Source organism: Chelonia mydas, chromosome 2, assembly GCF_015237465.2.
Source record: "Chelonia mydas isolate rCheMyd1 chromosome 2, rCheMyd1.pri.v2, whole genome shotgun sequence".
NCBI lineage: Eukaryota > Metazoa > Chordata > Testudines > Cheloniidae > Chelonia > Chelonia mydas.
The window spans coordinates 96,077,477-96,091,142 of NC_057850.1; the positions used below are offsets into that span (position 1 = coordinate 96,077,477).

At 39.3% G+C, this 13,666-nt stretch overlaps 1 long non-coding RNA gene across 1 annotated transcript in view; it reads right to left on the reverse strand.

The window, feature by feature from the left end:
* Nucleotides 1-689: 689 nt before the first annotated feature.
* LOC122464262 overlaps nucleotides 690-13,666 on the reverse strand; it is a 41,245-nt gene continuing 28,268 nt past the window's right edge. The window contains exon 3 of the long non-coding RNA XR_006288208.1: nucleotides 690-957. This is a non-coding gene — a long non-coding RNA (uncharacterized LOC122464262). The remainder of the gene's footprint in view (nucleotides 958-13,666) is intronic.

A 13,666-nucleotide genomic window follows, 5' to 3' on the forward strand; every position in this document is an offset into this window, starting at 1 on the left:
ATTTAATGCTTGTCGGTTTATTTTATTTGACTACTCTTTAAACAGAGACTAATGAGACTATAAATTGGATGTTGAAGTTGGATAACTAACTAGAGAACAATTCAAAAGGTGAAGACAGAATGGAACTATTGCCCAAGTAAGGAGTGGAGGATTAGGTCATGCATAAAGGAAATATAGAAGTATACTGAATCAATATTAGAGAAAAACTAGAAAATCAGCATAAGGTATATTTAATCAGGTATTTAATGCAAACGTTGGACCTGATCCTGCAAACAGATGTGTTGGCCCTTACTTCAATACAAGGCCTGGGTCTCTACAGGAGTAAGGACTTGTCTACACAAGGAGATATTCTGGAATAAGAGTGTCTTGTGCATGTTTAGATGTCACTTTAAAAACTATTATTCTTTAAATCTATACCCTACCTCAATCTGAATTAACTTTTACATGTAGGTAAGTCCTTAGAGTCTCTTTGTCTTATTTTCTAGCGCTGCAAACACCAAGAAATGAGGCAAAAACAATATTATTAAAAGTGTAATAAACCTTTGAGCGTGTGTGTGTCTGAGAGGGAGAGGTATTGGAGAGTGGCTAGAAATACTTGGGCTATTTGAACTCTGTTGCTAAAGACATTGTGTGACCAGAAGTTCTGCAGCCAAGAAACTGAATACTAAGACAGTAAAACTGAAACACTGTATGGGTGGTGTTAATCGGAGCATTTTATTCAAAGACTATCAAATCTTGGTGGAATCGTAAGCTTTGAGAATGTAGGTAAAACTTGTCCACTGAGAAAATTTTGGTTTTTAAATAAACTGTTCAGATTCCGGAGACCAGAGAAAAGTGCTTAAAAAAATCTCTATATTTCTATTGTGCCTTTAAACTTAGTATGAGGATGCCAATGATCATTGTGACAGTAAGTGCTGTTTATCCCAAGTGCTGCCAAGAAATTAAACCTGGTGATATCTGCAATGAAACACAAAAACAATTAGTAAAAGAAATAGAACTCAGAGCATTGATTTTTTTCCCCCTTCCCACCCCTTTTTCCACTTGGCTACATGTATAGGCCGCTAATTAGTATGTCTCATTAATGGGAGATTTCAGACTCGCAATCAGTAAACGTTTCCACATTGCAAAGAAACAGAGGGAACAGCAACAGTGAAAAAATAGCCCTTCTTTCAGTGAGAAGCTCATTAAAACCTGTGGATAAAAAGTCTAAAGTTCCAGTCATCAGTAGAGAAGAGGGAACCGCTTTCAAGACTGAATCAATATGCATCTATCAAACTGTGGAAAAAGAACAGGCATAAGGTCCAGAAAGAGGAAAGCCTCCTTTAAAATATTGCAGAATAGGAGGCTAGGAGGGCCATGACAAAAAGGATCCTCAACCTGTAGTGGTTATTCTGCCTGCTGCATGTCTACTCAGTTGCTCAGGTGGCATCTGAATTGAAAACCCAGAAAATACTTAGCTCCTCAGTAATGAATTGTCCTTCCACCAAAAAAACAAACAAAAAAAACCCCACTTCTCTCTTGCTAAGTGACTGTTTAGAGAACAATGGATAAAATAGAAGATTTAGGCTAGAACAACAACTGTGGGGCAACCTGAAATCCGGCAGCTATTTCACTGCCTCTTGTACACAGGTTTGGTATACTGAATGTTATGAACCAGAGCAGGAGCAGATAAGTAGTAGTATCCCCATGTTGTCCTCACACCCCAAACAAAAACGTGGATGGAACTGGAAAAAATATGAATGAGAATAAAAAAGAAAATAGGACTTCTTCCCTGGCAAAGAAAATCTGTCTCTCTCTCTCTCTCTCTCTGTACATACACATACACACACAACCCCCTTAAAAAAAAACCCACAACAACCCACACCTTGAGATTTAAGAAACAGTGAGAAAAAAAACCCACTAAAATAACTGAGAATTAAAACTAACAAAATCAATATAAGGATGGAACCATTAAAAAAAAATCTTATGAATTAGCAATTTGTATTTCAAATACAAAACAATTGTGTTTATCATTTAATTGGTATTTTAAATTTTAATTTTGTTCTCCTTGAAAGTTATCTTTCTAACTCTTTAAGCACTGGTCTATATCACATGACTACTAATCCAGGGAAACAAAAAAACAAAAATATTAAGGGTAACATTCTCCTCTCAGTTACAACTGGGAGTTCCAGGCATATAAAGGTTGCAGAGTATCAAAGCTGAGATTTTCTTCTTAAATATAAACAGTGAATTTTGCCTTAAGGAGATACCAGAAAGTAAAACTTGCTCCAGTGAGGGTGAGAAGGAACAGCAGTTAGTGTGATTCTGAAAGGGGAAGAGAAAAGTGTCATAAATAAAGGGAAGGGTAACCACCTTTCTGTATACAGTGCTATAAAATCCCTCCTGGCCAGAGGCAACATCCTGTTACCTGCAAAGGGTTAAGAAACTCAGCTAACCTGGCTGGCACCTGACCCAAAGAACCAATAAGGGAACATGATACTTTAAAATCTTTGGGGTGGGGGGGGGGGGAAGAGGCTTTTGTTTGTGTTCTTTGTTTACGTGTTTGTTCTCTCTTGGGACTGAGAGAGGCCAGACAGAAATCCATCTTCTACAACCCATCCTAATCCAAGTCTCCAATATTGCAACCAGTATAGGTAAGCCAGGCAAGGCAGACTGGTTTATCTTTTGTTTTATGTGAATTTTCCCTGCGTTAAGAAGGAGGTTTATTCCTGTTTTCTGTAATTAAGGTTTTGCCCAGAGGGGGAAATAAACAAACACAGATTCTGTGTTTTGAATCTGATTACCCTGTAAAGGATTTTCCATCCTGATTTTACAGAGGTGATTCTTTTACCTTTTCTTTAATTAAAATTCTTCTTTTAAGAACCTGATTGATTTTTCATTGTTCTTAAGCTCCAAGGGTTTGGGTCTGTGTTCGCCTGTACAAATTGGTGAGGATTATTATCAAGCCTTCCCCAGGAAAGGGGGTGTAGGGCTTTGAGGGAAGACGTCTCCAAGTGGTCTTTTTCCCTGTTCTTTGTTTAAAACGCTTGGTGGTGCCAGCATACGGTTCAAGGACAAGACAAAGTTTGTACCTTGGGGAAGTTTTTAACCTAAGCTGGTAAGAATAAGCTTAGGGGGTCTTTCATGCGGGTCCCCACATCTGTACCCTAGAGTTCAGAGTGGGGAAGGAACCCTGACAACAGGTTAGAGTGAAAGCAAATAGCTGCTCTGAAAAAGCTGTCACATAGTTGATTACTTTTCACTTCTAGATTTTGGGTTTTTAACCATTCATTATAACTTCACTTTTGATTACTTAGCACTTTTCATCCCCACAGCTCTGGGTAAATTGGGGGAAAGGTATAGAACTTGCTCCATTCCACAGAAGAAATCAACATCATGTGTGTCTCTGGATAAGACTTATACTCCTTTCACTAGATCACACTTCTCTTTCATTGTCATTGCACTACATAAGGATCAGACTCAGTTCCCCTGGTGTGGAGTAATTTCTTGAAGCTGAGTGATGCTCCCTGGCTTATTCCCACCTTTCTTTCTCTTCCCAGCTCTCACTGTTTTTTTCTGTAATGGCACTGAATACTGGACCTGTTACACTCTGAGTCAAATTCAAAAATTATACATAAGGTGGTGGATGACAAATCCCCTTATTCTCAATTAGATTAATCTAGGCTTCTTTCCCCATACTCTGCTAAAGTGTAAGAGACTCTAAGCAGAGTAAATTGTAAACTAGAAAATGGTGCAAGATAAAGCAAGGGAGTCTCTTTTAAATTCACACCTACTTACACCTTTTTCTGGCTTCTTGAGTTAGGAATGTTTCTTTTTTTGTGGTCAAGTCAGGAAAAGACCAAGGAAATAAAATAAAACTGTAGTTTATTCCTAGATCATGTTGTACAGCCTGCTCTGCCTGGTACAGCCCAGTCTATGGGCAACTTGTTCCCTTCCATCTCCCATTAGCAACCTGTATCACAAAAGTGACAATCATACCTTTTAGTCTGGCTTCTTGAGACTGAAGGTGAGAGTTTAAAAGAGCCTCCCCTGCTTACACCTTCTTCTGGTTCTCTATATGTTAATTACATCCACTTAAACTCTCTTACATATCAATAGAACAGGTGAAGTAAGTCTAGGGTGTCTGTAAGAAAGTGTAAAGGAGGCCAATTAAGTTTAAAGGGTTTATCTTACACCACCTCACATATCACTTCTGAGTGTGCCCTCTTTTCTCTGCATTTTTCACCCCAGCTCACATAATTTGAGGGTACCAGATGTCACATGTCCTGAGGAACATGAAATCTCCTGAGTATCATCACCAGTGAACACAGATTTTTTGGGGTGTGAATTATGCATAGAATATGTTCCCCTACAAATAATCATGAAAGAGGAGTAACTGATCATATAAACGGTCACAAAAAAAAAAAAGCTGTTAGTTTGTTAGGGTTAGGCTGGACGTTGCAGTGTTTCCACAGCCTCAGTCTTGATGCCAGGCCCCCTTTGTTGCATTCCAACTCCCCCCCACCCCCAACCACTTTCCTATTATCCTACTACTAAGTCGAGATAATGAAGTTAGTCACTTTGAACTAATAGTAGGACAGTCCTTGGAATGGGCTGACAAGAGGTACTCTGATGGAAACTGGCTTTGAACTCCATAACAAATGAGAGCATGATACCTGTCATGCATCATAGACAGTTGTCGGACTTAGGAAGCAAATATAAAAAGTCAACCCCTATATCCATTCCAAAATATTATATTAATTACCATTTACTACTGGGGATAAAAGCCTGAGTAAGGAATTTTATCAAATATCCCTGATAATGTGTAAACCCTGAGTGAAAAATGTATGGCTGCTTTCCATAACAAAGACTAGCTGTACCCAGTTCTATCTTTCAGTAAGTTACAAATATCACCACCACAGATTCATAAGTCAGAAGGTGAGTAAATGCTCCCCAACAGGAGTAAGAGCTCCACAGTTTGGCTCAAACTTTAAACAGCAGGCTACTAGAAAAACAACAACAAAAGCTACAGTGCATTGAATTAGGATGGTATGAATTTGAAAATAGATATGTTTAAAATGATGTTAGCTGTAATGCTTCCATGAGAATGACAAATAAGAAAACACCCATGAATAAATTGAAAAAAAGCATGACTGAAATCAGTTTTATGCTCCGCTTTCAGTTACAGTTAGGGCTCCATGTCTCTCACGGAGTTTGCAGAAGTCACGGATTCCGGGACTTCTGCAGTGGCCAAGCAGCTGGCTCCAGGGCCAGCCACACCAGCTGCTGCTCCGCTGGCCCTGGCAGTGGTCCCCGGCCTGCCGGAGCAGCTGTGGTCCGCGGCACCCCGCAGCTGGTGCTGCTAGCCCTGGGCACCCCCTCTCCCAGCAGCGTCGCCTCCACATCCCAGCAACGCTGCCCCAACCCCCGCCCACCATCACCACCCCCTGTTCCATTTTTAGTATAAGTCATGGACAGGTCACAGCTGTGAATTTTTATTTATTGCCCGTGACCAGTCCTTAACTTTTACAAAAAATTCTGTGACTAAATCATACCTTAGTTATAGTTACTGGTGTGGTATCAGAGAAAAAAAAAAAGAACAAAACCTATAGGTTTCTCAGCATGCAATCTGAAATCAATGGGAGTCTTATGTATAACGGACTTTGGATGAGGACCTCATAATGAAATTCTAAATACATCTTTCCAGGGGCTAAAGGAGATAAGACTATGGCATACGATCTTGCAGCAGCTTAGTTTCAGGATTATTTCATAACAAAGAGAAGTGAGACCGATTTTATGGTTTTGTATAGAAGAAAAATATAACTGAATGGTACGATAAACGATGAGATGGAAACAGTTATACAGAGATGTGTTTCAGAACTAATAGAACCTCTGCAAAACAGAATTATGAGTTCAGGGATCTAGATTTCATTTTACAGAAGTAGTAAAGCAAAACCAAAAATGTAAATAAGGCTGCAGAAGTTAGGCATAGCATTGCAGTATGTTACGTGAGGAATATGAAAGTGCAATCTGTGCAGCTGGTATGAAGGAGCTGATCAAAGAACCTGCAAAGGATTTAGAAAACTATTGTGTGGATTTATATTCCCTACAGTCTCATACAACTTTTCTTCAAACATATGCTTTAGCGTTGAACATCTAACAGCCATCAAAAGCAGGATGCGCATATTGCATAAAAGAAAAAATTAAAAAAAAAAAACAACACACCACGTTCCATGGCCATTACTGATTCTTTAAAAAGATGCATATCTTGACGGTCGGTTTGTGAGTCCTCCCACCCCCAAGACAATTGTACATATGTAAGGGAATTAACCTGCATAATGGAAGTTAGAATGTCTGCATGCAAAACCTTAAACGAACCCGGCTAACAACTCTAGAACATCTGATTTTTTTTTTAATTGGGAAGATGTGTTATGTGTCTATTAACGTGACACTTGGAAGAACAGAAAAGCCAGCCAAAAAATACAGCATACTTGGGTCTTTCTAAGAAGTTATACTGCCCAAAAGCTAAGTAGGCAGCCAGTTAGTGTGCCATTGCTAAATGGGTATCTGAGTTGCACTGGGATCATTTGTAATTGCACAGCTACAGCCCAAACCATTCCTCACTACTTGTACATTTTTTCCCGATGTGGTTTTCCTCAAAAAGGATGCCTATTCCTGATAAGTCTTTGGGCCTCTTTGGGTCTCAGATGAAAAAAATACTTTGCTAGAGCTGATGTGGCACCTCCACTGAAGCAGCACAAAGGATATTGGTTCATATTTGTGAACTAAACAGAGTCCAGAGCACTCAAATGAATGGAAATATTTCCTGTTCTGACAGGATTTCTATTACACACAACAGAATAGGTGAATTGTTGAGTTAAGGGAGTTCATCAGGTTATGTAAGAAAATTTGACAGCAGAAGTTTGATGGAGAAATCCCCCTCTCTCCACCTCCGTGTAGTTCATAACTGAGCTCAGAAGGGGTTCCCTGCCACGTGGGTGTAGGGGGTGTGTGGTTGTGGGGTAGTGGGAATTGGGACAGGGCCAGATGATACACTACTTAATGGATCCTCTAGTCACTCCCTCCAACTTCTCAGCCTGAACACTGGTGTACGTCCATAGGGACAACCCTGATCTTTCATAACTGCAGGAGACTGGGTAAAATCCTGTTTAGCAAATCCCTCCAGAATGTCAAGGCTATATATTAGCTAGCACGGCCAGGTTTCACTATTATTATAAAATGAGTATTTTAAAAACAAAAATATAGTAACATGATGAAAGTTACAAACTTGGGTGGGGTTCTTTTGGCCTTTATTATACAAAGGGTCAGAGGAGATACAATTATGGTTCCCTGTGTCCTTAAAATCTGTGAAAAGTCATTGTAAAAATACCCTTCAATGCATGAAAGTTCATTGCGAGCAATTATTTTATACATATGTACTAGAAGTTACTTATAAATAAAATGGATGATTTGTGAAAGGTTATTACTTTAAAGTGCAATTGATGTCAGAGATTTACAAGATTTACTAATGAATATAATACTAATCATTTCCTTTTTTCATAGTAGTATGACTCCAAGTTATGTTTGCACATGCTCTTCTTCAAACCTTGTTACTTTAAAAAGATGCCCTTCTTCTCACTTCTTTAATAACTGAAAACCAGATGAACTGATTTTTCTGAATCTTTATAAAAGAGGACTCCACATACAGAATGGAAGCAAGCATGGGTGGTGGGTGAAGCTTCTGCTTGGGGACACTAGCTCCCTGCCCTCCTCCTCTGCCCTTGGCCCTGCCTACCCCTTCACCCCTGCTCTTCTCCAGACCCCACGCCCCCCACTCTGTCCAGGTGCCACCCGCTCCCCACTCGGCCTGCTCACCATGCGTCTCCCTCTTCTTTTCCTTCCCCCTCCCTTCTGGCAAGGGAGGAGTGGAGAGGATGATGAGCAGGGGAGGGGGAGGCAAGGAGGAAGCCCACACAAGGAGCAGGGGGGTGCCAAGCAGTCTACACCCTCTAGTGTAGACACAGTTTATGTTAACAGAAGGAGTTTTTCTGTCACCATAACACCACCTCCCTGAATGTCATTAGCTATGCTGATAGAGGTACTCCTATGTTGGCATAGCTGCATCTACACTGTTGTTTGTTTTTGCTGGCATATCTATGTTGGGTAGGGTGTTTTTTTTTTAAAATCACCTCTGAGTGACATAGCTATGCCAGTAAATATTTATAGTGCAGACCTGGCCAAAGAAATAAGGTTGGAGATGTGATACTTATCCCACCTGGTAGGAGAAGAGAAGAAAAAAAACTGCCCTAAGCACCAACAGGGATGACAGTTAGGGCGGGAACTGGAGGGTCTTGATTCCAAGCATGGAGGAAGAATATCTTACATACTAGCACAGAAAAACCCTAGGGCTTGAATGACAGGGGAAAGTGAAGCCTCAAAAAAGAGAAAAAGGAAGCAGGGGGAAAAAAAACAGAAAAAACATGATTTAAAATAAGATGTTAGGTTGTTGACTTATTAAAACTGGCTGGGCACACTGATTTTTTTTATTTGAAAATGTTGATTCCAACTACATGAATAGACATTACAAGCTATGCAGTTAATTAAACAATTAAGCTAAGAAGTCAATTAACTGAATGGCCATGTGATTGTGAGCCATAGTAATTAAGGTTTGTTTTCAAGCCTATTTTTAATAAGATATTAAAAATATAAAGATTTGGAGTTCCACGATACACACTAGGGAGATATTAAACTAATACAGTAGATGAGCAAATTATTTCTTTGATACCATCTCTTCCCGAGATTCAATAAAATTTTCCCTTTGAGATAAGCTAAGAGAGTGAATTTAAACCATAAGAAGGAATTGAGGGCAGTAAACAGAGAGGAGGACACACGGACAAGAAAACAAAAACATCTGAAGCCAAGAAACTTTAACAAAGATCTTAATGCACCACTCTCTGATCCTAACTGTGAAATAATTAATGGATCACATTTTACGTGAAGTAATGAAGTAAAACTGATTAATCTGGACATTGGCATTTAAGGAAGTTACCTGTCACTCAGTTGATAAAAAAAATATATGATCAAGTCTACAAGGAAATGATAAAACTCAGTAGATATTTACTTATGAAAAAAGCACAACACAGACACTGTGAAACATCCATAGAAGAAAGATGGACTTCAGTTCCACAAGTTTTACAGCTGGGAAGAGTTTGTTTCTGTCCCTCTGTTGCTGGAGTGAATGCTGTGTCCTGACACAAGAGGCTTGTTCCTGCAGACAGTCCACTGAAGTCAACTCAGACTCTATTGTACTCTGCACAAGCATGGTGGAACTACACAATCCCTACGTCTAGCTCAAGACAATATTGAGCTTCAGGAAGACACGATGCCTCTAAATGTTGCCAGTGAGGGCAATGACTGTGCCCTTAGCCCCACTTAGTTAACAATCATAGATTCCAAGGCCAAAAGGGACAATTACGAATATCTAGTCTCATCTCTTGCATAGCACAGGGCATAGAACTTCCCCCAAAAGAATTCCTAGGGAATATTTTTAGGGGAAAAAAATCCAAGCTTGATTTAAAAATTGGCAGTGATAGAGAATCCACCACAAGTCTTGGTAAATTGTTCCAGTGGTTTAACCTCACTGTTAAAACTTTACGCTATCTTTCCACTCTGAAATTTGTTTAGCTTCAACTCCAAAGAAGATGTATCCTGCCCCACAGCTAACTAGCTCCTCTGTCCAGTTCAGAAAGTGATACATGACCATGGGCAGTGGTGTTGGTGCCAATAGCAGTACAGTCCTTGTACTAAGAAGTAGAACTGGTTGAAATTTTTCTCATGGCACACTTTTCCAATGGAAAATTCCATTTCACCAAAACCTGAAAATTTGAGCTGAAAACCAAAAATGTAGATGTGGAAATGCTGTCATGGTAGCTCATGGGAATTATAGTTTGGTTACTTCATGCCCCCATTCTCCTGGGACTAGGATGGCCATGGTGCCCCATGGCCATTGGACTATGGCAGTTCAGCCAGAGAAGAGATTGTAGTGCATCTTGGGACTTATCAACTTGCCAGGGAACTCAGCTCATAGAGAATAGGAGCCTACGCTACAACTCCCAGGAGACAGCATGGTGTCATTTCTAATTGACATTTTTGGTTTGGCCAATTTTTTTTTTCCTAAAAGTCAAAAGGAAGGAGCCTTACCAAAAATTTTGATAAAAATATATTTTTCTTCATTTTCATCTAAATTTGCTTTGGGGGGGGGGGGAGGGGAAAGGTGATAAGCTGTACTTTTAATCCCCTCTATTGAGGAAAATGCTGAACGGAATTAGTTATAGTATCACAAAAAACAAACAAAAACACCATCCCTGCCTATTTGATCTCAGATAACTCAGAGGTTCACTGGCTAACTCAACAGAGATGCAGATCATGTGTGAGAAACCTCCACCAAGAAATGTAGTAGGACTGTTTGTAATTCTATAGTATAAATCACCTTTTACTCATTGGACCAGATCTCCAGCTTGTATAAGTCAGTAGATCTATGCTGATTTACACCTGCTGATGTTTTGGTCTTCAAAGTCTTAAAATCCAATAATAGGAAAGAAAGTGATGCCACAGAGAGAACTGGGCAGAAACAGGTGATATATATTCTTCCTCTTAGTTTTCGATGAATGGGGATAAATGAGGCAGTGCAAATGAAATGAAAGGTTGACTAATTTGTAAAATGTGTAATCGTTAACATTTATAATTTGTAATTTTCAGTAACTGTTTAAATTTTGAGGCATTCTTTTCCAGAATAATAAAATAAATTATCCCAATTTTCTTTTATTTGAACAAGTAAAACCTTGAAATTCAGCCTTTTGAATTGAAGAAAAATTTTAAAAAATGGAGAAGTTTAGACTTATAGTTGTGTTTGATCAATGTTGAAAGGAATCAGAAATGCCAACTCTCAAAAAATATAACTGTGACAAATATGGGGGTGCTAATGGTGAAAGCTGTATTCAACAATTTGGTTTACATGTTGAGCTTCTGGGATGGTGTGTTGGAATGTCAGCAGGGAGAAGGTAGTTTCAACATACTCCCTCACAGGTATGTACTGTCACAACACCAGTGATAACAAGCCATTAGGGCTAAACAAGACTAACTGCCCAATGAGGCAACTTTCCGAGGGCATTCTTTTTTATGATCTAGCTGGCCAAATGGGGTGGGGGGGGGGGGGAAGAGGGGGAGGAGAGCAGGAGGAGAGCAGTTTGAAGATGAAGAAAGATTTCAAGCGTTGGCCCTGTAGCAAAGATCAATATTGTAGTTGGTCCCAAATACACAGAGAAGATTTGGGCTTTCAGAAAAATCCAGCTTTCCAGAGAAAATGGGAAACTGACTGTTGGAGATATTATCTAGGAGACAGACAGAGACCAGGCAGCATTCCAAGAGCACCTTGGCTTCCTTAGCTGGGTCTTTTCTGTTCTTGTAACTTAAGAGAAAAGCTAGTCTAGTCTAACTTTGCTTCCAGTGAAGTGTAAAATTAGCTGAGACTAAATATGCATGTCAGATGTTTTAAAATTTCTTTTCACGAATACTTTGTTCCATAAATAAAAGAACTGTGTTGGTCACTGTCTCACTAGTCACAGGTTCCCAAAGGGAAGAAACATGTGCCTAAAATGCAGTTGGAACTGGAGAGTGATAAGTAGTTGGTATATATGATGTATCCTGACCCAAGTCCTGATCTAAGAGTGGAAGAATCTTGAGATTCCATTCCAAACCAGGTAAGAACAAGAGGCCCAAGTTCTGAGGCAGATGTTATCAGAGAGAGCAGAAAACAGACAGAGGTCTAACCAACCCTGTAACCATGATAAAAACTAACATTTTGATTCAAACATGACTAAAGAGTGCTCCCTTGGTCTCCCAAAGCAGAATCTAAGACTACGGAAATGAACAACTGGGAATATGAAACCCATTTCCATTCTTATTTTAAAAATTAAGAAAGGGGGGAGATTATATCTATCTGTTGAAATGAGCCTAGTAGTTTATGGGAAGATTTTTGAGGCATGAAGTTCCGAGTTATCACTATATTTCTTCTGGTTTTAAAGGGGAATATGATATTCTAGTTATGAGCCTAGATTACCCCACCAGAATCATCAGCCAAAATCACAGGTGGAGCACTGTAAAGAAAAGCACTGAAGATATAGATTCTATTGCTTGAAACCCTTTTCGTGATTGCATTATGAGAGATGATGTAGAACAGCTGTCGTCCCACTCCTTCTGCCGTTGAACTCACACTTGACTTGAAGGGGATGAACACTAGGCCTTATGAAAATATGATGTGGGAAACTCACATTAAATTCAGGTATACACCTCTGGATCTGTCTTTGAACACAAGAAAGAGCAGTGAAGCTGCCAGTAGTGACAACGGGCACTGGAGTCTTATTTTGGCTCTGGATCTGGGTGTTTACAACAAGAATAAAGGACAAGTTCTTCTCTTGGGAACAAAACCAGACTGAGAAGAAGCAACTCATTTGTTACATCAGACATCCCAGGAGCTTAAAGTGACAGTGGACAAACGATGACAAATTGAAGGACTGATAGCAACGTTTTAGTTATTGCTTGCTATCTGGAATTGGTATTACACACTGCTGGCGGTATAGGGCACTAATATTTCTCATATTTCTTCTCTTGTGCCTATAAATAACCTCTACCACAGATACATGGATCGTTAGCCACTAAATCAAAGTGGTGTATCAATGAATACAACATAGACCAAAAGAACAGCCAGTGTTGATATTGCAGAACTGGGGGAGAGCTCAGGGAAGAAAGCGGGGGGAAAAAATCACAGTACAACAGTGACAGATAATTCAGTGACAGAAAAAACTAGAGGGGAAGGATCCTTGCAATACATATGACTGTTTTAAGTGGAGGAAACATGACTGATTTCCTTAATTTCCTTTTCCTTCTTTTGCAAACTAAATGACATAACCTGCCTTAGAAACCACTAATATTAACCAACCTAGCCAAGGTAATAATCAACACAGCTACTCATAGCATTTGGGATTTCCTTAATGGTACAACTGAATAACATGGTCTAACTCATGCACACACTACCACTGCTAGTTAAATTGATTAAATTGAAAATGCTGCCAAATTCTGGCCATCCCAAAGATGTGTAAATAAACCCAAATTCTGGCTCAGAACTCTTAATTGTTCTTCACTTGATTAATGTTGTAAAAGTAAACAAATAAATTTATTGATGTAATCACATCCATTTAGTTGTATTAAATTAGAGGTCTTCAGCACAAAATTTTCTTCAGGGATTTGATCAACTGCTCTGAAAACACCACAGTAAAAATATATGGAAAATTGACAAAGTACAAATTCAAATAAGGATGAAGTGGAATTAAAAGCAGTAAACAGGTACAGAGGAAACTGATTGTGTTTAAGGGATCTGAAAGGATTATACAAAGATCAAGAATACTAGGGAAAAAATGGAGAGAAACCTAGTTAAGTTTCACCCTTTTACTGCTTTTAAAGGGAAAGAGGATCATTTTTCTACAATCTCTGACTCTTAGCAAAAATATACCTAAAATATCAGAAATGCAGAACTTGACCTGACAGAAGTACTACACTGAATGACTAACTACATGGTGCCCGTCATGTCATGTGGAGTAGTTCATGACCATGAGGGCAGACGGTTAGAAAG